We start from the raw sequence: 27,961 nt of genomic DNA on the forward strand, positions 1-27,961 counted from the left end.
CTCAGCCATTTTTCGGAGGCGTTCCTGCGCCGGAACGCCCCCGCCCCCTGTGAAGGTACGCCCACATGTGGCGCAAGCTTTACAACGTGACGCATCTCCATAGATGCGTCACGTTGTAAATAGCCCGCAGCATGGCGCTGGCTTTGCGCCACCACTGCGTCACAAAAGTGACGCAACGGCGGCGCTAAAGTGGCGCACGGGGCTCATAAATCTGCCCCTCACTATTTAGAGTACCTGTTTGCTCTTGTGGAGTGCCGGTTCTCTCTCATTAAAGGTATTGCAGCAGCGCTGAGAAGTGCAGGTACCTTTCAAATAAGGAAGTGCAGGTACCGAGCACCGGACAGCACCTACCTATTTAAAGCACTGCTAAAAATGTCTTCAATATTTACTTCTCTTTTTAGCATGATAAAAATAGATAGAATAAGTCCTACCTTTGAATTCAATAAATAGTTGCTATTACCATATTCAATGATATCTCTATTTGACCTTGCTCCCACAAGCCTGGATTCTTACCCCACTGTTGGCAATAAGTAAAGTGACAAAAAGACAGTAAAATGCAATCTGTTTGCCATCAATACAAGTGAGAAGGACCAGTGGGTTTAAAGGGCCTTTTCAACCCAGATCCAAGTGAATGGTATCAGCCAACAACTTGATGCTCTGCCCCCTGCGTATTACTTGTGTGAGATCATTGCCTTACATTATCTGTCCAACAGGCACTGACCTCGAGGTAAATCCAGGGTGGCCTTTCAGGGAAAGCGTTCAGGTATGAAACTTGAATCAACAGCTACTGAAAGTGCCAAGGGATTGAACACAATGCATGTGCACAGGAAGACCGCCCACCGGGATTTGATCTTCTACCGGCGGCGTGACGCTCTCTCCTTCATTAGTCCCCACGCACTTTTTTCTTCTCACTCAGCTTTGGAAAAGTCAGCCTCGTGTTTATTTTCGCATCGTGCTTTCACTTAAAGTGAAAGCGGGATGCAAAAGTAAACACGCGTCTGCCTTTGCGGTACCGCGCTTGTTTCATGTAACCCTTCGAACGAATCGATCTGGGACCCACACGAGATAACAATGCATCGTGGAAAATGAACCATTAAATACTTAGAAAGACGCACAATTACATATTGGAAGATTGAATTCAAGATTTGAAGCGAGTGCATTTAAATACCATTTTAAATAAATAAGTTATCCAAACGCCGAGTCTGCAAAACTCAAGCCTACCCGGGCAGAGTTTCAACCTTTCTCTCTGTCTGTTAATATGCAAATCAACACGAGAAGGGGGGGCGCAATGCGTGGTGGGTTGCATTACAATAGGGTGGGGACAAGACTGTCGATTCAGTAAGCTCACCTTCCAGCTGTGATACTGCTCAGAAAGCGAGACTTTCGTTCCAATCAGTATTAAAATTCCAGATCACCGTAACATTATGAGGGTTCTTTTAATGAACCATTCTTGTTTTTGCCATTGCCTTGCTGTTCTATGAAGGTATAGTGAGTGTAGCACCTTAACAACATGAATGCACCACTATTGTGACAGCATTAGGAATGTGCAATTGTTGGAACTCTTAGTTCTACTCATCGTCCAATAAAGAAGAAATCAACTATTGTCAAGCTCAAAGATTTATAATCGTTTATAGGTGGCAGTACCAATGACTCAGATAAGCATGTCTGCTTATTTCTCGCCCGCAGACCCTAGCATTTAAACTGTTATTTGTGGTAAATGAAACAACAGTTCACCCATTATACTATGCCCATGAAAGAAAATAAGGTGAATTGCTATTTTAAATCTTGTCCTCGAGCATGTGAGGAAGTGTTTGAGAGCCTTCCATTTCTATAGGAATAAAAAACAAGCATTGAAAATGCAATAGGTCTCGCCTTTGATTAAGTTAAAGCCATTTGCTATGCTAATTGTATTGTATAGCAACACAAATGGCTTTAACTTAATGAAAGGCGAGACCTATTGAATTGTAAATGCTTGTAATTCACGGTGTGATGGGACACACCAAGGGCCCCGGTAACAGGCCACGGGGACCGTCTAATGGGGGTAAAGACTAAGGAGGGCCTAACACTTGCAGTGCACTGTAAATGACACACTACGCACCGTCAGCCATAAGCTAATGGGGTTGACGACTAAGGAGGGCCTAACACTTGCTGGGCACAGTAAATGACACATGACCACTCAGTATCTTGGTCCGCGCCATCAGCCATGAGCGCTGACGTCGCCCTTTATTTATACTCCCCGGCCCGAGCCTAGCCCAGGGAGTTGACGGTGCAACATTGTAGTGTGGTGGTTGGGTGGCTCACTATATCCCATCTAACCCAGGAATGTTTAAACAATAAACTAAAATAACAAATCAAAAAAACAAACTAACATAATAACTGTTAGACTTGGGGGTCTCTAGTTGGCACAGGTATGCACTTGTGACAAATAGGGACCCTCGTCTCTAGTCAGGGTAAGGGGGTACACTCCTAAAATAACCCCTGCTCACCCCCTTGGTAGCTTGACATGAGCAGACAGGCTTATCTCAGAGGCAGTGTGTAAAACATTTGTGAACACATACAGTAACCAAAGTGACGACACTACAGATGGACACCACACAGGTTTCATATAAAAAATAAGCATTCTTTATATAGATTTACCACAAGACCATTAAACGACAAAAATACACAATACTGTTACTTTAGATGGTAACATTTTCCTTACTTCTCTTTAGTTCTTAAATGCGACACTTTAAGTCAATGTACCTTTTAGATGCAACACGCAGGGCAACGAAAGTGTTGCAACGATGTTGATGCGTTGAAGATATTGGTGCAAAGAAATAAAGACGTGAAGATCTTCTAGATGCGATACGCTTCTCCGATGTTGCGAGAAGACTCGACTCGATGCGTCAGCTGCAGCGGCGACACCCTTTACGCGATGCGACGACAGCGGCCTTGGCAGAGGCACTCTTCTCCGACGTTGCGAGACGCTTCCGCTCGATGCGATGCTGCAGCGGCGACACCCCTTTATGCGCTGCGACGACGGCGGCACGCTTCTCCGTGTATGTGAGGCGCTTTTCTTGATGCGGTGCAATGCGACAACTACGATGGTTGCAATGGCAACACGCTTCTTCGGCGTTGCGAGACACTTCCTGGATGATGCAAGACGCTTCAGCTCGATGCGACAGCTGCAGCGGCGACACACTTTACGCGATGCGACGACAGCAGCTCCAACGGCGGCGCGCTTCTCCTTCTTGAGTCGCGCTTCCAGCTCCTTGCAACACGCAGTCCCTCAGAATGCCCAACAACAGCAGCAGGCACTTCCAAAGAACTCTGGGGAGCTGGGGGGTGAAGTCTGTTGTTCCTGAGACTTCAGCAGGAGGCAAGCTCTTTTCCAAGCCCTTGGAGATCCTTCACAAGTTGAGCAAAAGTACACACAAAGGGGCATATTATCAAGTCAGGCGATAAAATTATCGCCGCTTTGGCGGCAGAAAACTGCCGCTAAAACGGCAATAATGGGCTTGATAATATGCTCTATGGAATTCCAATTGAATCCCATGTTAGATGTCCTTCACATCTAACATGGGCTTCAATTGGAATTCCATAGAGCATATTATCAAGCCCATTATCGCCGTTTTAGCTGCAGTTTTCTGCCGCTAAAGCGGGGATAATTTTATCGCCTGCCTTGATAATATGCCCCAAAGTTCCTTTCTCCTCTCTTTGGCAGTAGGCAACCCCTGCAGGCCACTCCCCCAGTTTCAGGGATAGTCATTCCTCAGTTTCTTCTTGGTTCCTCTCCTCAGCAGAGTTTCTTCTTGTTTCCCAAAGTGATCTAAATTCTTGGGATCAGGGTCCCAATATTTATACTCAAAAATCCTTTGTCCTCTGAGGGCAGGGGGGCCTGTGCCTTATTCAAACCGCTTCTGGTCAGTCCTGGAGCACTTTATTTACCTGACTCCTTCTTTCCTTTCAGAGTGCAGGGCAGAGACATCAGACGCACCACAGGAGATGGAGCCAGCATTGTGGAGGGAAGGCACAGCCCTATTCAGGTCCCAAGTGCAACTCCTCCCACCCATCTAGATGCAGATCTCTCTATTCACCACTGGGACACCTCACCCTGTCTCCTGGAATTCCCCAGCCCTGTCACTCAAACTCCAGACAGGGAATACACAGCCTAGCAGAGGCAGGTTTTAATGGTGAGACAACAAACTACCTACTTTCTAAAAGTGGTATTTTCAAACACAGAATGTTTAAACCAAATTCACTAAAAGATGTATTTTATCATTCTGAGCTCAGGCATACTAAATTCGAATTTCTACCATGTTCCCTGAGTCAGTTAAGATTATAAGATGTAATAACCAAACTGCCCATTCTGGCCTATGGAGTACAGGTAGCCTTGCAATAGTGAAAAATGAAATTGGCTGTAATTCACTATTAGAACATGCCACAAACACCAGGGCATGTCCTACCTTATCCTTACAATACACCCTGCCCTTGGGCCTACCATAGGGGTGTCTGATATGAAGAAAAGGGAAGGTTTAGGGACTGGCAAGTTGGTGCACTTGCCCAGTCAGCATGACAGTACCAGACTGCATGCAGGCTCTGCAATGGCAGACCTTAGACACATTTTTACAGGCTGCTTCTGTGGGTGGCACAACCAGTACTGCAAGCCCACCAGCAGCATTTGGATTTACAAGCCCTGGGCACTCCTGGTGTACTGTACTAGGGTCTGACAAGTAAACCAAACCAACCAATCATGGAATCACAAATCATACATTAATTTACAATAGGGAGCACTTGCACTGTGGCACTGGACAGCAGTGGCACAGTGCCCTGAGCAACTAACACCAGCAAGAACATACGAGGTAACAGCGAAAAATGGAAGGGAGACCCACGCCAAGGTGCCAGGTATAACAATAACCCTGAAGAAAGTTCAGTAAGCTCAATGATGCTGCTCACAGTTCGTGGGAGGAGGTTTAACACAGAAAGTCTCAGAGTCGAGTGCTGGGCTGTGGGTTATCTCTCAGCCGGTACCGCTGACCTCCTCTGGGAGTGCAGGTTTCCTCAGCTCTGGTGCTGTCTTCATCGGGTACGCACAGGCCTGGGTCATTGGGGTTTTCCTCAAATTTCACCGTGGGTGGTGTCTCCGGAACCTCCGTTGCTTCTAGAGGTTAACGCCCAACTCCATCCGAGATTCCGACCTCCTGCTCCTCCGTGACCACAGCTGGTACACCGGCTTTCTTGAACCAGGAAGCATTCTGCACTATTTGGTGAGTGCCTCTTCTCGCAATGACCATGGATCCTTTTACCTGGATCACTTTCTACAGTTTTCGCTCGTAAGGTGTCCGAAACTTGGACCCGGGATGTCTATCTTTGACAACCACGTAGTCACCCCTGCATATTTCCGATGGTCTGGCTCTCTTTCGTTGACTGGCCATGTCATTGTTCTGTTGTCACTGAGCCTGGGTTCGCACCGGATCCAAAACCGCTGGGGACCATCTGTCACTGGTAGGGAGCACGTCTCTAACGGCATGCTTCATGAGTATGTCATTGGTGGCGCAACGGGTGGTGTAGTGCGGAGTCTGGCGATAGGCCGGTAGGAACCGATGTAAGCATCCTTCCAGGTCCTCTGCCTGGTCCACTCCAATCCTTAATGCTTTGTTCAGAGTCCTCATGAATCTCTCAACATCCCCGTAGGCTTGAGGCCATTGGGGTGTCCCTGAAAAGGCGGTCCATTGTCCGCGCGGATCTCCTCCGGCATCCAGAGGAGTGCAAATGATTTTCTCAAAAGCAATAGAAATACCAGCGATAGCTACATATTGTGCGATTATTGCTGGAAATCCAGCAATAATCGCACAACGATTGGTGATACGTTGGTGATAGGACAGGGCAGACTTACCCATTATATCCACCTTCCATTGGATATAATGACTAAGTCGGATTGAAAGCAGGCGTAAGAAAAGTAGCGATAAGCGCGGTTAGCGCTACTTTTCTTATCGCCATGCCAGTTAGCGGAAGGTTTGTTAATAGGAGAAATGTTGGTTAGTGACATTTCTGCCGTTATTCTGGGGAGGAACGCCCACTTTGCATCTCATTAGAGATGCAAAGGGAGGCGTAGGGAAGAAGGGTGCTAAAATGCGAAAATGCATGTTAGCACCCTCTTGTTAATAGGGCGATAGCTTTTTCTCCGTTTCTTTGGCTTTTAAAGCCAGAAAAGCGGAGATAAAGCCCTTGCTGATATGCCCCAACCTTTCTCTCTGTCTGTTAATATGCAAATCAACACGAGAAGGGGGCGCAATGCATGATGGGTTGCATTACAATGGGGAGGGGACAAGACTGTTGATTCAGTAAGCTCACCTTCCGCCTGTAATACTAATCAGAAAGCAAGACTTTTGTTACAATCAATATTAAAATTCCAGATCACCGTAAAAAAATGGGGGGCTTTACTGGTCATCAGCGATGCGCTAGCATTACTTCAACAACCATCTTTATCTTGGGGGTTGTGCTACTGTTCAACGAATGTATAGTGAGGGCAGCTCTGTTAACACCTTAACAACACATACATGCCACTATTGCTTTAGTAAGGTGCAATTTTTCAAACCCTTAGTTCTACTCATTGTCCACCAAATCTCAACCATTATCATCGTCAAGCTCAAAGATTTATAAGTGCCCCTAGGTGGCAGCACCATTGACTCAGATGAGCATGTCTGCTTATTTCTCGCCAGCGGCTAAAGAATGCCACTGAGACCCAAGCATTTAAACTGTTAGTTGAGGTAAATGAAACAGCAGTTCACCCATTACACTATGCCCACAAAAGAGAATTGTTAAAATCGATAAACTTTAGGTGTACATAAGCGGCGTTCATTTATGTTCACCACAACCATATTGGTAAAAGTAAAATAACGATCGTGAACATTGCCTGCGCCATCTTGTTTAGTGGGAATTTCTTTGTGCACAAGCTACAGCCATTTTAGCCATCACAGCCATTTTGTACTCTTTTGGTCACCTTTGTCTCACCCTATCCTTGCTAGCATCCTTCTGACTCTCTGACCAAACTTGATGTGTGTGCTGGGGGCTATAAACCCTATTGTCACAACAAACCTCAGTGCCACTTGCTGCCACAAACTCGTTTTTCCTCTCATCTCTGTTTACAGGCAAACCCTTGGACACCAACAGGTTCCAAATACCAAACAGACTCTTGCAAACAGGGTTTATTGCATATTGCACTGCAAACAGCAAGACTTGTTTTTGACAACAATGGGACCTGTTTTTATCAACAGAACAGACTCTTAGATCTGGCCGGTCTCACATGTTTTAGACCCTGAAGCAAGGCCCAGCTGCCAGATAATATTGTCTGTTTGGCCTGGGTGGGAGGAGAATAACAGTTGGGCTTGTGTGACAACTTGCCCAGGGCAGGGACTCAAATCTTGTGTAACCATGTTGATGAAACAATGTTGGGCTTGTGTGACAACAATGCATTGTGTCAAAACCTGTATAAAAGGAAGAGCCAAAAGAGATGCAGTTGGAACACCTCCCTCAGACATCCCGGTGTCTGCAGTTGACGTGATCTCCTCATGAGAAATAAACCTTTTTCTTGTCTTCCAGTTTCCAGCGCTTGCCTCATTATTTTGATAGCGAACCCAAAGTGAATTAGAGGTGGAACCCTGCACCGGGCAGCATTGAGGGTCTTAGAAGGCTCGCTGCTTTTCACAGAATAAGGTGAATTACTATTTTAAGTCTTTTCCTCGAACATCTTAGGAAGTATTTGAGAGCCTTCGGTGCGCATGCGTGAAATGCTGTCACACGCCCACCCAAACAGGAGAGGCGTGACAAAGGGTGCGTACTTGAGAGCGCGACACTGGGACTCGGCTCCTCCCTCCTCCTGTGGCTGCCTAGAGTGACGTCTGTCCGTCCTGATCATTGAGCAGTGGGAGTCTTTGCTTGGGTGTCACCTAAGCACAGCAACATTCAAAGGAACGCGTGTCCAGGAACCCCGGGTGATTTTTAGGTCTCGCCTGACCCAGCGCATGTGCTGGTCTGGCGAGACTTATTGAGAGGGCTCCAAAAAGTGCTACCAGGCCAGCCTAGAGCTACAGTGCATGTGCGCGGGCGCCGCGCTTTACCGCGATTACTTTCACTTTCGCAGCGGCAGGGCCGCTTTGATGTTTGGTCGCAATCACGATCACTTTCATGGCTGCTTGGCATAGCCAATAGGACTCGTTTTTGGGACCTTAATTAAAGCCCTGGCTATGCTTTGATTATCTTTCAAGAGTGTCTTTTATGTAACATTGTAAACTCAATGCCAAGATAATGTAGGGTACCCTTTCAGAAAGTGATGTTCCCCACAACATACACTAAGCATGTATGCCTCTCATGTGAGGGACTTGGAAGTCAGTGTAGTGAGCACGGTTAAATAAAAATCGTGTGTAACCACTTTTCATGACCAAAATATAAACGCATCTCGGAAATTGTGACTTCCTTTACCTCCCAGTAAACGCCACCGGCCTCGTAAGTTGTAAGCAAGGACACGGGGTATCTAAATGAAAGCTGTTCTTAATCACGCCCTGAACCTTTCGGTGCATCTCAGAAGGACAGTTTGGTTTCAGGCAAGAGCCAGCGGGACACGTTTCCCATGTGCCCATCCACCAACCTCATCATCTCCATGCCACTTCCGATGCAGAACGGGACAAAGGGGTTGGCCATCGCAGCACACGGTACGGCCAAGCAAAGACGCAGCGGGCGGAAAAGCCTGTCCCAAATCTACGGCAAGTCAGTGTTTAATTCGTATTTACCGGGTGCAGCTGTGCCACACCCCATCCTCTGGTGGTACACTGCCCTCTCCCTGGGTGCGACCGCAACAAGACAGCATAAGTTAACAGTAGGCGCGGTGCAGCTTTTTGGGAAATTGGACACGGGAGTGAGAAAAGCGCTGCGAAGAAAGCAAAGCTTCTGTGTGTGCTTTAACCACGGCTCTCTATGAATTCATTGTCATTGCTAATGCAGTGGAGTCTAGAAACAATCAGGGCTGTTTTTGAACAAAGATTTAAAGCAGGACCACAATTTTGAGATTTTCAAGTGTGAAACTCGGAAAAATAATGAAGAGCAAGCACTAACTAGGCCATTAGTTCGGCTTTTACTATAGTGTACGCCCAGCAAGGCACAAAACACAACGAAGGGCGGGCCCGTGTCCACACAAGCAGATCGCCTATATGCCTACAGCCGTTTTATCGACCTTCAGCAGACATACACGCATGTACCCATGTACACAGAACAAGAAACATGCAGCCCTTCATGCACATGGACCCACAGTGGTACATAACCCTAGGAGAGTAGATAATAAAACATAACAAAACACCACACACCAGCAAGAGGCCCAGGTTGATGTATAATACTGGAGCACTAGCAATGTGCTCACATTGGAGCCCAAGGGGTAGCATCTACCTAGATGCGTCACTTTGTAAATATGGTGCAACAAGGTCCAGTTTTTACGCAGCTGATGCGTCACAAAAAGTGACGCACCGGCGGCGCAAAAGTGACGCAAGGACTCATAAATGAGCCCCCTAGACTTTTTCTAAGGAGTCCGACATCTACCCCCCTCGCCTCCCCCTCCCTTAGTGGCACAGCTCACTTTCACTACTGCCACTGCCTGCACTGAGAACACACGCCAGGCTGTCAACAACCAAAGCGAGCGAGCCACCTAGAAATGTTTCTATTGGCCCTTTCCATATTTTAAAAGTTAGGTAATTCCTCAAAAGATTTTCCCATCGAATTAGAACTTCAACTGGCGCATGCCTGGCCACCGTTCTGCAGAGGCCAAGGATAGGATGAGCCCGTAGTAAGAGCACATTCAATTCATGACAATGACTGACAGTGGCACTGAACACCAATCCACTTCCCGAGTGCAGCCCCATACCTAAAGCAACTCACTCAGTATGCGCTCGCATGAAAAACTCAACCGCAGAAACAAAACGCCTGGGAAAAGAAACACTGTTAAGAGATAGGCAACATATCCCACACAACCTGAAGAGAAAGTGCGAAATGTAACAGAGAACGCATCACTGACTTGGATTACCTAAATAATTCTCGCATACATTGTCTACAAATAAATCATTGTCACTGCCTGAGAGTTAAGCACTTGAAAGACTACTCACCGCATATCAACCCCTGCCTCACACACAGTCACACTAACATTTGTTCTCTTTCTCTCTCGTTACTCCTCATTCTCGCGTCACACGCTGCCATAAGAGACAGACAATTAGGGGCATATCAACATCAACCGGCGATAATTATCGCTCAGAGCACTTAGCGCTCGGATAATTATCGCCGGCTAGCGCCGATTTGTATCGCTGAGATAGCGTGCTATTAGCAACGCTTATCTCAATAGCGATAAAAATCCTGGTGCTAGCCATGATATCCTCCTTCCATAGGATATCATGGCTAAGTCAGTCCTGAAGCAGGCGTAAAAAAGCAGCGTTAACCCCAGTTAGCGCTGCTTTTTTTGTCTCTAACAGGGTTAGCGATATTCTTGATAATAGGAGAAATGTCGCTTAGCGACATTTCTCCTATTATTTTACTCTGGAACGCCCCCTTTGCATCTCATTAGAGATGCAAGGGGAAGCGTAGAGTAAAAGGGTGCTAACATGCCAATTTGCGTGTTAGCACCCTGTTGTTGATAGGGTGCTAGTTTTATCTCTGCTTTTTTGGCTTTTAAAGCCAAAACAGCAGAGATAAAGCCCTTGTTGATATGCCCCAAAGCCCTTGTCGATATGCCCCTTAATGTTGTGTAAACAGCGCCAGTCTTGCACCGTTTACACAAAAATAACGGGCTGTAGAAAAGCATCTGTGTGTGTGTGTGGGAGGGGGAAGGATTGTGAAGTGAATCCTAGTCCGCATGCTGGCAAGCCCCACCGCCACACACTGGTACAAATTAACCACTGAATGTACCTCAGGGGATCACTTTATGATGCGCCTCTGAGGAACACTGAGTGGCGTGCCTCGTGGCAGCACCTGCTGCTGTACATCGAGGCACTGGATGATGTTGTTCAGGGCCATGGGTTGTAGGCATTAGCGGGTCTGTGATTTGCAGTGAGGGACAGGGTGACGTCAGAAGTTGTATGAACAAAAGTGCAATATAGCACACACTTCAATGTGCTGTAGTTAGTCACACAGGGTGTTATCATAGAGGGCTCAAATTCCACGTGTCCTATTTTTTAGGTCGAACCTAGGCAGTGCATGCACTGCTCTGCGAGACATGCTGTTTTAGAGTATGGACTTGAAGCCCCGCCTACTATCCCCCCCATATTTTTCATTGGCTTGTGTAATTGTATTTCATAAACGCTGGCTTCTAATTCATGAATAGGCTTGTTAGTCCCTCCTTAGTACCGCCTTGTCTTCATTTGTAACCTCCTATGAGGACTGGTCTTTTTACTTCAATTGTTACATGGTATGTCTTATTTAGTCTGTAAGCACTATTTTCTTTAATGAGTTGCTCCTACTGCAGGCATGACATGCTTTCCTGCAACATACAGCACACCTTGTGCACTTTCACTTTCCAAGCAACCCGGGACAACGGCGCTGCTTCTTTGAAGTGAAATAGGTCTCGCATCTACAAGAATTTGAGCTACTGGCTCAATGCCGTTTTGTGTTATTTATCAAAACAGATAAATAAAAGGCATTGTCATTTACAATGCCAATAATTTAAACTCTCACAAATGCGAGACCTATTGCATTGCAAATGCTTGTTAATGTTCGTTGACCAATCCCCGATTCCTCCCATGACGCACAACAGGGCCGGGGAAACAAAGGAAGCGAATCACATACACTAAGACCTTGCCAATGATTCAGCCACAAGCTCCTGCACTGCAGTGGAAGTCACAGATATCAGACCTGCTTCTTGATTCTCTGTACACTGAGGGTGCAAACGTGTGGGTCAGCTTTTCGTAGGTTCGTAGACATAATGGCGAGATATGTCTGTTGTAATCGGGACAGAGAGGAGTAGAAATAGCAACAGCCCTCCTGTATTCTGCAGCACTTTTTGTATGTGTTGGGGGGGGGAGCCAGAACAATACATCACAACATTTTTTAGTGATAGACGGGAAATATTTGTCGAGCCATATACAATCTGTTCTTAATTTTAATCTACCCTCTTTAGTAAGAGTACCACCATTCAGCTTTTTAAGTTATAAACCAGCGCTTTAAATAGAATTTTAGAAGCCCCTTACGCCAGATTTGCGCCGCCGTTGCGTCACTTTTTTGACGCAGTGGCGGCGCAGAGACAGCACCATGCTGCGGGCTTTGTACAACGTGACGCATCTAGGGAGATGCATCACGTTGTAAAGCCCCGCGCCACATATGGGCGTTCCTGCACAGGGGGGGCGTTCCAGCACAGGAATGCCCCCGAAAACTGGCTGAGTGAAATCTGCAAGATTTCACTCAGTCACTTTTACGGCCATGCTGCGTCAAAGCCCTGCGCCTGCTTGAAGCAGGCGTAAGGATTGACACAGCATGTTAGGGATAGGGGCACCCCGAGCCTTGCTGGAGCTGCATCGCGCTTGCGACGCAACTCCACCAATGCACCACCTTTCCGCGGGGGGAATGCGACACGCATTTGCCCATCCGTGCGCCACGGTGCGACACATTGTAAATGCGGTGCATCAGTGGTGGCGCACGGATGGGCAGATGCGTTGCAACTCTTCTGGCGCATCCGTGCTGATTAGCAGAGATGTGCCAGAAGTGGTAAATCTGCCCCTCACTATTTAGGGTACCTGTTTGCTCTTGTGGAGTGCAAGGTCGCTCCTATTAAAGGTATTGCAGCAGCGCTGAGACGTGCAGGTACCTTTCAAATTAAGGAAGTGCAGGTACCGAGTACCGGACAGCACCTACCTATTTAAAGCACTGCTAAAAATGTCTTCAATATTTACTTCTGTTTTTAGCATGATAAAAATAGATAGAATAAGTCCTGCCTTTGAATTCAATAAATAGTTGCTATTACCATATTCAATGATATCTCTATTTGACCTTGCTCCCAAAAGCCTGGATTCTTACCCCACTGTTGGCCGTAAGTAAAGCGCCAAAAATACAGTAAAATGCAAACTGTTTGCCATCAATACAAGTGAGAAGGACCAGTGGGTTTAAAGGACGCTTTTCAACCCAGATCCAAGTGAATGGTATCAGCCAACAACTTGATGCTCTGCCCTCTGCGTATTACTTGTGTGAGATCATTGCCTTACATTATCTGTCCAACAGGCACTGACCTGCAGGTAAATCCAGGGTGGCCTTTCAGGGAAAGCGTTCAGGTATGAAACTTGAATCAACAGCTACTGAAAGTGCCAAGGGATTGAACACAATGCATGTGCACTGGAAGACCGCCCACCGGGATTTGATCTTCTACCGGCGGCGTGGCAATCTCTCCTTCATTAGTCCCCACGCACTTTTTTCTTCTAACTCAGTTTTGGCAAAGTCAGCTGCGTGTTTATTTTCGCATCGCGCTTTCACTTAAAGTGAAAGCGGGATGCAAAAGTAAACACGCGGCTGCCTTTGCGGTACCGCGCTTGTTTCATGTAACCCTTTTGAATGAATTGATCTGGGACACACACACGAGATAAAAATGCATCGTGGAAAATGAACCATTAAATACTTAGGGGCAGATTTATGTTCCCTGGCGCAACCCTGCAAATCAGCATGGATGCGCCAGGGAAGATGCATCACGCAAGTTTGCCCTTGCGCCACCGCAGATGCGCCGCATTTACAATGCAGCGCATCATGGCGCAAGGACAAGCAGATGCGTGGCGCATCTGCCGGCGTAAGGTTGGCGCATTGCTGGAGTTGCATCGCAACCGTGACGCAGCTCCAGCAAGGCTCGAGGTGCCCCTATCCCTAACATGCTGCGTCAATCCTTACGCCTGCTTCAAGCAGGCGCAGGGTTTTGACGCAGCATGGCCGGAAAAGTGACTGCCACTTTTCGGAGGCGTTCCTGCGCCGGAACGCCCCCCCCCTGTGCAGGTACGCCCACATGTGGCGCAAGCTTTACAACGTGACGCATATCCCTAGATGCGTCACGTTGTAAATAGCCCGCAGCATGGCGCTGGCTTTGCGCCGCCGCTGCGTCACAAAAGTGACGCAACGGCGGAGCAAAAGTGGCGCACGGGGCTTATAAATCTGCCGCTTAGGGGCATATTATCAAGAACGGCGTTAAAATTATCGCCGCTTTAGCGGCAGAAAACTGCCGCTAAAACGGCGATAATGGGCTTGAGAATTCCAATAGAAGCCCATGTTGACATTAGAAACCGGTCCTAGGATGCTTGTTTCCGGTCCAGGGAGGACCTGGCTTGGCAGTTCGGGCTGGACTGTTCCCATGAGGCACAGGGTCAAGATTGATTTGCATATGGCCTGGTCTAAATTGGGGTGGCATGGTGAGCAAAAGAATGATGGATTTTACCCAGATGTCTTGACTGGGGGTGAATGTTTTGATTTGTTCTGCATTCCGTCCATCAATTGTGTGTCTTTTACTATCTCGCCCTAAGTGTGCCAGGTATGCTCAGACGTGAGTCCTGGGCTCACTGTGCCACTGGAATCAAGTTATCTTGGTTGAAAAGGATTGGAACCATGAAACCTGTCCTAGGATGCTTGTTTCTGGTCCAGGGAGGACCTGGCTTGGCCGTTTGGGCTGGACTGTTCCCATGAGGCACAGGGTCAAGACTGATTTGCATATGGCCAGGTCTAAACTGGGATGACATGATGAGCAAACGAATGATGGATTTAACCCAGATCTCTTGACTGGGGGTGAATGTTTTGATTTGTTTTGCATTCCGTCCATCAATTGTGTGTCTTTTGCTTTTTCACCCTAAGTGTGCCGGTATGCTCAGACGTGAGTCCTGGGCTCACTGAGCCACTGCAATCAAGCTATCCTGGCTGAAGAGAGGTTAACCCCGAAACCTTTTCTAGAATGCTTGTTTTCGGTCCTGGGAGGACCTGGTTTGGCAGTTCGGGCTGGACTGTTCCCATGAGGCACAGGGTCAAGACTGATTTGCATATGGCCAGGTCTAAACTGGGGTAGCATGGTGAGCAAAAGAATGATGGATTTAACCCAGAACTCTTGACTTGGGGTGAATGTTTTGATTTGTTCTGCATTCCGTCCATCAATTGTGTGTATTTTGCTGACATTAGAACATGGGCTTCTATGGGAATTCTTTGCAGCATATTATCAAGCCCATTATTGCCACTTTAGTGGCAGTCGCTAAAGCGGCGATAATTTTAACGCCGTTTCTTGATAATATGCCCCTAAGAAAGATGCACAATTACATATTGAAAGATTGAATTCAAGATTTGAAGCGAGTGCATTTCAATACCATTTTAAATAAACAACGTTATCCAAATGCCGAGTCTGCATACCTCAAGCCTTCCCAGGCAGAGTTTCAACCTTTCTCTCTGTCTGTTAATATGCAAATCCACACAAGAAGGGGGCGCAATGCATGATGGGCTGCATTACAATGGACAGGGGACAAGGCTGTCGATTCAGTAAGCTCACCTTCCTGCTGTACTGCTGTTCAGAAAGCGAGTCTTTTGTTCCAATGAGTATTAAAATTCCAGATCACCGTAACAACATGAGAGTCTTTACTGGTCATCAGCGGTGCGCTAGCATTACTTCAGCAACTATTCTTATTTTGGGGATGTGCTGCTGGTTAATGAATGTATAGTGAGGGTAGCACTGTTAACAGCATGTATGTGCCGCTATTGTAACAGCTTTAGAAAGGTGCAATTTTTGGAACTCTTAGTTTTACTCATTGTCCAAGAAATCAATTATTAACATCGTCAAGCTCAAATATTTATAATTACCTATAGGTGGCAGCAACGTTGACTCAATGTCACTGAGTCCTTAGTATTTAAACTGTTAGTTGAGGTAAATGAAACAGCAGTTCACCCATTATATTATGCCCACGAAAGTGCTATTTTAACTCTTGTCCTTGAACATCTAAGGAAGTGTTTGAGAGCCTTCCATTTCTGTAGGAATAAAAAACAAGCATTGGAAATGCAATAGGTCTCGCCTTTGATTAAGTTAAAGCCATTTGCTTTGCTAATGGTATTGTATAGCAACGCAAATGGCTTTAATTTAATGAAAGGGGAGACCTATAGCATTTTGAATGCTTGTAATTCACGGTGTGATGAGGCACACCAGGGGCCCTGGTAACATGTAATCGGGCACGGGGACCGTCTAATGGGGGTAAAGACAAAGGAGCGTGTTATCAAGCACGGCGTTAAAATTATCGCCGCTTTAGCGGCAGAAAACTGCCGCTAAAGCGGCGATAATGGGCTTGATAATATGCCGCAGAGAATTCCAATAGAAGCCCATGCTGACACCAGAACAAGGGTTTCTATGGTAATTCTCAAGGGCATGTTATCAAGCCCATTATCGACGCTTTAATGGCAGTTTTCTGCCACTAAAGCGGCGATAATTTTAACGCTGTGTCTTGATAATATGCCGCTAAGGAGGGCCTAACACTTGCTGGGCACAGTAAATGACACACTACGCACCGTCAGCCACGAGCTAATGGGGGTAGAGACTAAAGAGGGCCTAACACTTGCTGGGCACAGTAAATGGCACACGACCACTTAGTATCTTGGTCAGCGCCATCAGCTATGAGCGCTGACGTCGCCCTTTATTTATACTTCCCGGCCCAGCCCAGGGAGTTGACGGTGCAACACTGTAGTGTGGTGGTCAGGTGGCTCACTACAGCCCATCTAACCCAGGAATGTTTAAACAATAAACTAAAATAACAAATAAAAAAAACGAACTAACATAACTCTGAAGAAAGTTCAGTAAGCTTAACGATGCCATTCACAGTTCTTGGGAGGAGGATTAACACAGAAAGTCTCAGAGTCGAGTGCTGGGCTGTGGGTTATCTCTCAGCCGGTACCACTTACCTTCTCTGGGAGTGCAGGTTTCCTCTGCTCTGGTGCTGTCTTCTTCGGGTACGCACAGGCCTGGGTCATCGGGGTTTTCCTCAAATTCCACCATGGGTGGTGTCTCTGGAACCTCCGTTGCTTCTAGAGGCTGACGCCCAACTCCATCCGAGATTCCGGCCTCCTGCTCCTCCGTGACCACAGCTGGTACGCCTGCTTTCTTGAACCAGGAAGCATTCCGCATTGTTTGGTGAGTGCCTCTTCTCGCAGTGACCATGGATCCTTTTACCTGGACCAACTCCCACAGTTATTGCTCGTAAGGTGTCCGAAACCTGGACCCAGGATGTCTATCTTTGACAACCACGTAGTCACCCCTGCATATTTCCGATGGTCTGGCTCACCTTCGCTGACTGGCCTTGTCATTGTTCTTTTGTCACTGAGCCTGGGTTCGCACCGGATCCAAAACTACTGGGGACCATCTGTCACTGGTAGGGAGCACGTCTCTCATGGCACGCTTCATGAGTAGGTCACTGGGGGCACAACGGGTGGTGCAGTGCGGAGTCTGGCGATAGGCCCGTAGGAACCCATGTAAGCATCCCTCCAGGTCCTCTGCATGGTCCACTCCAATCCTTAATCCTTTGTTCAGAGTCCTCATGAATCTCTCAACATCCCCGTTGGCTTGAGGCCATTGGGGTGTCACTCGGCGGTGTCGGATGCTGTGTTGATTCAGATATTCCTTGAACTCCTGTCCCTGAAAAGGCTGTCCATTGTCCGTGCGGATCTCCTCCGGCATCCCGAGGAGTGCAAATGTTTTTTTCCATCAGTGGTTTGATGCTGTCGAACGCTGTCGATGTTACCACTTCTACTACTGTGAATTTTGAATGACTGTCCACCATGACCACAGTATAATTCCCGTCCCAAAAGCTTCCAAAATCCATGCTCACATTGGCCCATGGCGTGTAGCTTCGTCCCTCGGTGATGACAGGAGACACCGTTATCAGGCAGGCATGGCAACCACGGACCTTTTCTTCCACCATGCGATCCACGCCCTGGAACCACACCTTTGATCTCAGACGAGCTTTTGTTTTCTTGACCCCTTGGTGACCTTGGTGGGCCAGGTCCACCGTTCTTCTCCAGAGCTTGGCAGGTATCATCCAGACAGGTGCCCCTTAGAATTACTCCTTCGCACCCTTCGCTCAGTTCCTCGCGACATCTCCACAGTCCCACACGGTACTCTTTCTCTTCGTCCGTCAGGCCACTAGACCCTTGAAGGAACAGCTTCCACTCATGGCTGTGCAGCGTCTGCCTGACTGCTTGGAGGCACCCATCTTCCTTTGTAGCTCCTTGGATTTCCTCCACCGACAATGCTCGCGGGCACGCTGCCTCCACGATTTGCTTCACAAATGACTCCGTGCCTTTGTCGACCTCACCTTTTGTCCCGGGACCGATAGACAAAGTATGTCATGACAAATAATCCGCCGGGTTGTTGACCCCTGGACGATACACAACTTCAAATTTGTAGTGTTGGATTTTCACCGCCCATCTCTCTATCCTGGGCGGACCATTGCGTGCAGTGCCCATGAACAAAGGTACCAATGGCTTGTGATCTGTGACCACGGTGAAGGTGTGGCCACACAGATGAATGTCAAAATGTTGGCATGCCCAACGAATTGCCAACGCCTCTCGCTCAATCTGAGCGTTTCTGGTCTCTACCGCAGTCAGTGCCCGACTGGCATAGGCAATGGGCACCCATTCCTCTCGTTGGTCCCTCTGGAGGAGTACAGCACCCAGCCCCACCGGACTGGCGTCCACCACGAGTTCTGTCGCCTGCCCTGGCTTGAAATATGCCACTGTAGCTCCTTGCAGAAGCACTCTTTTGATCTCGTTGAAGGCTCTGGCCTCCTCACTGGACCATTGCCATGGGACGTCTTTCTTTGTAAGATTCCTGAGGGGCTTCGAGAGTGTGGCAAGGTGGGGTAGGAATCTGCCGCAGTAGTTCGCCATCCCTAAGAAACTTCAGACTTCTGATTGGGTCTGGGGAATGGAGGCCTCTCGGATGGCTTCCACTTTTGCCAGATCCACTTGCAATCCCTTCGCTGAGAACCTGTAGCTGAATAATTCAACTTCGTTGGCATAGAATTCACATTTGGCTCTATGTAAGGTCAAGCCCTGCTCGATCAACCTCCTCAGTGTTGCTCTTAGCCGAACGTGGTGTTCCTCCAGGGAGTTGGAGAAAATGAGAATGTCATCACTGACATTTAGCACGCCCACCAGTCCCGACAGTGCTTTCCTCACGGCATCCTGAAACACCTCCGCTGCAGAGGAGACCCCAAAACTGAGGCGTTTGAACCGGCGGAGCCCCACATGTGTTGAAAATGTTGTTATATAGCGACTCTTCTCCGCCAGCACCAGCTGATGATAGCCAGAATTCAGTTCTACCTTCGAGAACCACTGCGCCCTGTTGATATCAGCCACAATCTCATCAATGGTGGGCTTGATGTGCCCTCCATCCGGATTGCTTTGTTAGGCAGCCTAATATCCACACAGAGACGGATTGCTCCTGGTTGTTTGGGCTTTGGTGCGATTACCAACGGCGACAGCCAGGGAGTGGGCCCGACACCTTCTCTATCACTCCATCCTTTTCCAGGTGCTCCAGCTCGGCCTCCACCAGCGGACAGAGATGAAAAGGCACTCGGCGATGCCGTAGGGCCACCGGCTTGATAGTGTCGTCGATGTGGAGTTGTACTTCTACTCCCTTCAGACAGCCCAGACCACAAATTAACTCGGGAAATTCCGCCAGTACCATTTCCGCCTGCGACTGATGGATATGCCTGGCAAACATCACGAGCCCCAAATCTTCGGAAGAGTGGCAACTCAAAAGCGATCCTGCTCGGTCACAGGTGAGGTAGAACTGGGTATGTGTCAACCTGGTCCTGTGTTGGACTTCTACCTCTATCACTCCTTGGAGAGGAATGGGCACATTGCCGCCGTAGGTGAAGATTTTGGCCGTTGTAGGTAGGAGCCAGGGCTTGGGCACAAGTTTCTCATACTGTCCAGCGTCTAGAATGTTCATTGACGCCCCCGTGTCAATGAGCACTTGGACACTGTTGTCCCCAATCCATATCTGACACAACGGTGGTGGTCTTCTTTTCGTGCTGACTCCTTGAATGTTCAATACCATAAAGACTTCATCGTCCTCCTCTTCCTCGGTGATGTGCATCTTTTGGCACGTGCTGTCTAGTTCCTCCACGTCTTGCACTACCTTCGCGCTTTGCTGTGGCTTCGTTCCTCTATTGCGGCCAGCCCCTGTTTCTGGCTGCACTCTGACACATCTTTGCAAAATGTCCAAATTTGTTGCATCATAGACACTGCTTTCCTGGGGCGGGGCACTCTCTCTGGAAATGGTTCACCAGCCCACAGTTCCTGCATCCTTGCTTTCCTTGGTGATCACCAGCGCCTCTAGCATTGCCGGCCCCCCGGCTGTATGTCTTCCTGATGGCCTCCACTCATTCCTCCTTGATGGGGCTCGGATAGATCGGTTGTGGATTGGCAGGTCGTCTCGCTAGTGCTGACTCCATCTCTCCTGCCCTTACATCAGCCAGCTCATGTGAACTCTCAAGGATTAGGATGTCATCCAGGCATATTCCCGCCTGTCGCAGTATCATCTTGAGCAGTTCCCTGGTCTCAAACAACCGGTCAATCCCCACACAGGAACTTGCCAGCTACCTCAGGCGTGCGAAGAACATGTCTATTGACTCCTCCTCCCTCTGTTTCGCCTGGCATAGTTTGAAATGTTCGAAATCTGGATTGAACTGTGGGTCAAGATGCCGATCAAGCACCCTCACAGCCTTTTCATAGTCATTGCAGTCTCCCGTGTCCGAAAGAGATCCTGGAATAAGTCGTATAGTTCATCACCCCCATCAACAACATTGCGGAGCTCTTTACTGCATTGTCCGTTTCTCTGTTAGCCACTAAATAGTTCTCTAGTTGACCGATCCATTACCGCCACCAAGGAGCCGCCGTTGCTGGGTCTGCCAACTGGCTGAATGGTGTAAGCGCCTTCACGGCCATCTGGGACGCAGTCCCGCCCCCTGCTGCTCCTGCATCCTGCGCGTCCGCTTGCGCTGGTGGATTTCTCATTGTGGACGGGGGTCCCTTCTGCCACCGTCCACGCCTTCTGCAGTGGTGCTTCTACATTTGTCTGTGCCCACGTTTCACCACTGCCACTGTACTGGTGCGCCTCCACCTGGTACACTGCCACCACCGCACCTCACACAGCAGCGTTCTCCCGCTAACATCGCACCGTCAGGGGAAATGGGGCAGGCACGCCTCTGCAGGCCGGCGTCCTCCTCGCACGTGGGGCCACCCTGCCCTATACAGGCCCTTTGCTGGTATGTGCACTTCTGTGCGCTCCTTCCTACGTCACACAGACGGCCCAGTCCAGGTGCTATTGCGCATGCGCGCCTGAGTTAATAGGCTGCGCACACGCCCCAGGCCTCTCATGCCTCACGTGGTGCCCAATCCTCTCCTGCCGCAGCCTCCCAGGACCCTTCACATCAAGCGGTCTCCTTACCGCAGTCCTCCGATGCTACTGCCGCCGGGCTGCACACTGGTCACGCGCCTGCCGTCATGCTCCGGCACCGCCACGCAGCATGCGGTTTGTATTCGCACACGCCACCAATGCAGACCTGCGTTGCGATAGGTGTGCGCGTGCGCGGGCCGACCACCACCCTCGTCGCCAGTGTGATGGGACACACCAGGGCCGCCGGTAACAGATGATCGGGCACAGGGACCGTCTAATGGGGGTAACGACTAAGGAGGGCCTAACACTTGCTGGGCACAGTAAATGACACACGACCACTCAGTATCTTGGTCTGCGCCACGAGCGCTGACGTCGCCCTTTATTTATACTCCCCGGCCCGAGCCCGGCCCAGGGAGTTGATGGTGCAACATTGTAGTGTGGTGGCCGGGTGGCTCACTACACATGGGACATAAGTCAAAATAATTGCTTAAAGATAGAAGCCGCACTGTTCCCTACAGAGCGCAAGGATGAAATGAGGAGAAGGTACAATTGGGTTTGATGGCCGAAGGGAAGGAGCTCTGAGCCAGAGCTCTGGGACACCTGGATCACTAATCTGTGTAAATCCTCGTGCCCCTCACCGCCCACCCCCCCCCAATACGACCACAGAGCCATCACTGAGGTAACAGAGACAACAGGAACTTACCGGACAACCGTGACTCACTGGAGCACGAAGCCAAGGGGGTGTAACGATCCGAGTGTGTGTTCACTGCATGAAACGGCAGTGAACGTCAATCCACACCTCGTTGCCTCCAGGTCGGTGACAGCAGCCCCGGAGGTGCGACCAGCAATTTACACTCATGATGGTTCCGACACACCCACATACTGGCCCAGCAAAAGTCCCGTATGTGGTATCACAGCTATCAGGGTAACCATTGCTATGGTGACTGATGCTGGATACCTCTGTGTGTTCTAGAACTAAGCTGGACAGCAGTTAGGGAGAAGTCTTGCTGTCGAGTGGATGTACCTGCTTGCTCCTAATAATTTCTCTTAACCTGAGTACCAGTGTGCCATATAGTCAGCCTCGCACCCCATCAAGGTAACAACAACTGTCCCAGCACCACACCTGTTCCTGTTGGGCCCAACACAAACATGCGTGAGAATGCTTCTTTTACTCCTAGACCTACTTATTTATTTATTTATAAGGTTTTATATAGCGCGAATGTGACCCACGAGGGTATCAGAGCGCTTTACAGTATGTATATAGTTAAAGAGACATAAAAGATAAAGTAATATACACGCATTAGATATTCGTCATTACTTACAGTAGAGACAAAAGGTATAAGATAACATAGGTATAAGATGACATAGTAGACCAGTGGATGAGAACATGATCCCAGAGGGCAACGTCATATTGCAGACAATAAGGTTATTTGGCCTTAGGCCTGCATTGGGATATAAACAGACCAATAGTGTTCTCTTTCCATCCACACAGGGTATCCAGTAATATGCGGATCGTATCGGTGGCTCGAAGCCAGTATAGGGTCAGGACTTGGGACGTAAGTTTGTTCATTAGGAGGATTTTTACCTCTTTTTTGAAGGCTGTAAGGGAAGATATTCCCCGAACCAATGGAGGTAGGGAATTCCATATCTTTGGGGCGATCCCTGAGAAGGCTCTGCAACCAATTCTCTTTTTATGAAAGGTTTGTGGTTTCAGAAGTAGAGAACTCGCGCTTCGTAATTGTCTGCATCCTCCGGATCGTTCTAGTTTTTGAGCTAGGTAGCTGGGTGTGTTGTTGTGTAGTGCTTTATGGGTCATGCAGGCAACTTTTAGATGAATTCTTGACTCATATGGCAGCCAGTTCAGCGTTTTCAGGGTCGGGGAAATGTGTCTATTTCTTTTAGCTCCTGATACCAATCTTGCAGCAGCGTTAAGTGAAGCCCTCAACGGGGCCAGCTTGTATCTGGGGAGGCCACAGAGAGTGGTGCTTCCATAGTCTAGTCTTGATAACACTAAGGCTTGAACTGCCATTTTTAAGTCGCTCTGCGGGAGGAAGGGTTTAAGTTTCCTTAGCAAACTCATCTGGTGATTGGCTCCCTTGGTGGCCTTGCTGATGTGCGACTTCATATCCAGGTGTTTGTCTATGGTGACTCCCAGGGATTTCACGGAATCGATGATGAGGGGAGCACATTCAAAGACGGATAGGTGTTTCATCCACTGCTCTATCTTTGGGGTGTGATTAGGTGGAGAGATGAGAATGAATTCAGTTTTTTTAGTATTGAGCATGAGGTGGTTGTTCCTGAGCCAGCTTTGCGTGTTCTGTAGAATGGAGTTGAGGGAGATGAAGTCTTCAGGTGTGGAGATTTTCAAATATAGTTGGGTGTCATCCGCATATAGGTGGTAAAGGATATTCGCTGATTTCAGTGCGTTCGCTAGGGGTTCCATTAGAAGGTTAAAGAGAATAGGGGATAGGGCTGAGCCCTGAGGAACGCCTATGTCGACCACTGATGGTTGAGAGAGTGTATTCTTCAACTTGATTCTTAGTGTCCTGTTATTAAGGAAGGAGGAGAACCATTGAAGTACTGTGCCCGAGAGGCCCATCCTTCCTTCCAATAGGGACAATAGATTGTTACGTTTAACCGTGTCGAAGGCGGAGGATAGGTCAAGCAGTATCAATAGGCAAGATTCGTTGCAGTCAAGCATAAGTAGTATGTCATCAAATATGTGTGTGAGTGCAGATTCTGTACTGTGACCTTGACGGAAACCAGATTGGTGATTGTCTAGGAGGTTGTAGCACTCAATATGGTTACATAATTGTATTTGTACACATTTCTCCAACAATTTGGCCAGGGTGAGGATGTTAGATATAGGGCGGTAATTGTTGAGATCTGATAGGATGGCATCCGATTTCTTTAGTATAGGCGTAACCTGCCCAATTTTAACCCAGTCTGGTATGGAGCCTTGCCTCAGAGAAGCGTTTACGATTTTTGCCCATAGAGGAAGGATGGATGTTTTTATCATTTTGAATAGGGCTGGAGGAAGGGGGTCAGAGAAGTGATTGGAGGGATTGATTGCTAGAAGAATGTTATAGATTTTTACATCAGGTATTGGCTCGAAGGTGTTCCAAGTGGCATTGTTTTTAGTGACTTCCCCTGGAGTATTGGAAAGGGCCTTGAATTTTGAGTATGCTTTAGTATCTTTTCACGGAAGAAGATGGCAAGTTCATCGCAGGAAGGTGTAGCTAGTTCGTTAAGATCTGTAGAGTTAGCCGTGTTGCGAGCTTGTTGCTTGACGATTTCGAATAGTTTTTTTGGACGGTTGATTGCTTGGTTCAGCTGGGATCTGAAAAAGTCTGCCTTGGTCTTAAGAATCTTTCTGTTGTATGAGTTTCTTAATGTTCTAAGGTGATGTAGGTGGGCGTCTGAGGGTGTAGATTTCCATAGTCGTTCAGCAGCTCTTAGTTTGCGACGCTCCGAGTTCAGGGAGTCATTGTACCACGGTTTGGAAATTTTGGCGGAAACATTTTTTTCTTGGAGGGGTGCTGTAGCTTCTAAGATTTCAAGCATCGTGGAATTGTAAAAAGTTGTGAGTTCATGGACGTCCTCCATGTTCGTTGTGGGGGTCAAGGCGGGGTTGCATCGGTTTACCAGGGTGATGGGGTTGATATTCTATATGTTCCTTTTCCATTGTTTTGTTTTTGGAGGTTGACTCCTTTTTGGCATTACTTCGATATTGATGAAGAAGAGAATGCTGTGATGGTCAGTCCAGTCACAAGGGGAGATGGATTCTAATGAGATGAGGCTTGGTTTAGCTATGATGAGGTCCAATGTCTCTCCCTTGTTGTGTGTCGGACTGTCACAGAATTGGGATAAGTCGTGCTCTGCCAGAAATGTTTTAAGACATCCTGCACCATGATCGTTTGCATTGTTCCAGTGGAGATTAAAGTCACCCAGGAAAATTTGTGGTACTGGTGAATTGACATTTGAGGAAATGATTTCTATTAACTCGTCGATGAGAGTCAGGTTATCCCTGGGGGGGTGGTAGAATAAATGAATCTTGCTGGCGAGGCGCTTATCATCGGAGATATTGATACATAGATATTCGCAGGAAGTTAGAGTGATGGCGTCTACTTGCTTGACTGAGATTGTGTTGCGAAAAATGCAGGCTAGCCCCCCTCCGGGTGTCACGTTTCTGTCTAGGCAGATAAGGTCGTGACTAGGAGGAACCAATAGATCAAGGATGGGAGCGGAGGAACTGTTTAACCATGTTTCGGTGAGGAAGATAATGTCTAAATCATTCTCTATGATGAGGTCGAAAATGTCTGATGCATGTTTACTAGCGGACCACCCCCACTCCTCTTCCCGAGCCCACAAATAGGTTAACACCGACCCCACTAGGCCCACTAGATCCACAACAAGCTGGCCACATAAATGAGGGCCGCAAGAGGACCCCATCACATATAAAACCCAGGGAAACCCCATTAGCACTAGCATGCATCAATCTGCCCCCAGCCTCCACTCTATATGTAATTGTGCTAGCCGGAGTACCTGAGGCAGAAAGGGGCACAGGGGACTGTGGTAAATAATTTTCCTTTACCTGGACGTAATTTAATACAGAAACATAATTAAATAGCTCAGTAAAATGAGAGGCAGAATCCGTGGTATTAGAGGTTCGGAATAGGCTTTATTCCAATGATCGATTATAATCGGTTGCTCCAAGTTCTGTGGTAAATAAAATAAATATTACCGGACTGAATTTCATGCGGAATCTTAAATTAAAGTAAATAGCTCAAAATAACAAGAGGCAGAATCCGTGGTATAAGAGGTTTCTAATGGGCTTTATTCCATTCAAAATGGCCGACTCGAGTCGCGGCCCTCAGGTTCCGTCACCACGAAGGTTCAGGAAGTGAAGTACAATAATTTATTAACAGACATGTATTTTTATAATAAGTTCATTACAATGAAACGAATGTAGAAGGCGTAACATTTGATAAGAAAAATGACGTGACAGTGACATAATCGAAACTAGGCGTAATAAGGAATAAAAGAAACATGATTGGTTTGCATTATCAGACATAGGTGGATCTATAAGATAATACTTGGCATAGATGCGCGCGCGGCAGCATGACGTGTAATTGACGTGCAACTAGGGGGTGAAGGGGACTTGACATTTAGCTCTACATGTGGAGACGAGAAGTCTGGGGTCAAGTCATCCTAATCCCAAATCATATCTAACATCCTATGTTTAAAGAACTATGTTATCCACAAGGAAGGACTCTCGGACAGAATCTATTCTATACTGACTGTGTGCGTGTACAAGCGTCTAAATGTCTATATGAGATGCGAGGGGCAGAAAACTTTCCATGGCAACAGGGCTATGAATCACTTGCAGGAGGACGGAAAGGCTGAGTCCTCTGCTTGTGAGCTAAAGGAAATGTTTACCTAAATCACTGGACAGGAATGCATCGGCTGGAGAGCAAAATAGATAATTCGAAGGTGAAATACAACTTCTTGGCAGACAGGCGAAAACTGGCCGAGGCAGGCACTGTTAGCTGCACAGGGAGTAGGACAAAGTTCATGGATACAGATGCGAGCTCAAGCTGAAGCTGTCAGAGACAGAGAGCAGGGAAAGGCTTTGAGGACAGAATCGGGCCTACTCGCCTGAACTGTAAAAATGAAGTAACTTAGCCATATAAAGTCGGTGGCCTTTCATACTTAGGAATCGAATATCCAGCCCATTGATGGCGGATCTGACAGAGAACATGTTGACGGTAGACACACATATGTTTGCGTCTTAGAAACTGGAACTGGAGGGAACATACATGTACTTGTAACATGCATATAAAACCGTTGGGGTCCAAGATAGGGGACATAACTGATCAGGAAAATCCACATTTCCACATTCCCTCCTTGTCCCCTTCTTGCCCTTCACGAGACATCAATCTTCATCATTCCTTCGATTTGCTCATGGAGCATCATTTCTTCTTCCTTCCGGCATTTTGAACGAGAACTGTGATGTGGAATGCATGATGTGGCACACAGACCACAAATCGCTGGTCCACATTGTAGGCATAAACAACAACTGAAGAGCATAAGAAGGCCAATACCTAGGAAGGATAGAACTCTCCATCCCCAGGCTGATATCACACTCCAAAACCACCCGGACCACGTCCAAGTGCCTGGATTCTCGTGTATCTGGCTTACAATCTTATGAAGGCGTGTTATAGCTTTATATACAGATGGCGAATTTTCTGGTATGAATATACAGCAGCTGGATCCGATGACCCTACAAGCTCCGCCCCTATCGGCCAGGATGACGTCAAGGACAAGACGATTCTGGAGAACAACAATTCTCATCACTGATTGTTCCTCTGTCAGATTGCCTAGGGCGGCTATAGTCTCATTCACTACAGCTTCAAGAGTCTTGGTGAGTCTGCGTATCAGCTTACTATTTGATATAGTACCTATATAGGGAAAGATACCTTTATTGAAATCTACATACTTGTCCCATGCTGTCTCAGTATAATCGACAACTGGGAGATCTCTTTGCTCTCTATTGTGTACTAA

At 47.7% G+C, this 27,961-nt stretch overlaps 1 non-coding gene and 1 pseudogene across 1 annotated transcript; both read left to right on the plus strand.

The window, feature by feature from the left end:
• The first annotated feature begins 6,457 nt into the window (after window positions 1–6,457).
• LOC146863390 (U4atac minor spliceosomal RNA) lies at window positions 6,458–6,578 on the plus strand. The gene has a single exon (XR_014978706.1). It is a non-coding gene; the product is annotated as a U4atac minor spliceosomal RNA (small nuclear RNA).
• Window positions 6,579–15,626: 9,048 nt separating this feature from the next.
• On the plus strand, window positions 15,627–15,744 carry LOC146863391 (U4atac minor spliceosomal RNA; annotated as a pseudogene).
• The last annotated feature ends 12,217 nt before the right edge of the window (window positions 15,745–27,961 follow it).

This window comes from Triturus cristatus, chromosome 2_2 (assembly GCF_964204655.1).
Source record: "Triturus cristatus chromosome 2_2, aTriCri1.1, whole genome shotgun sequence".
In the NCBI taxonomy this organism is placed as follows: domain Eukaryota; kingdom Metazoa; phylum Chordata; class Amphibia; order Caudata; family Salamandridae; genus Triturus; species Triturus cristatus.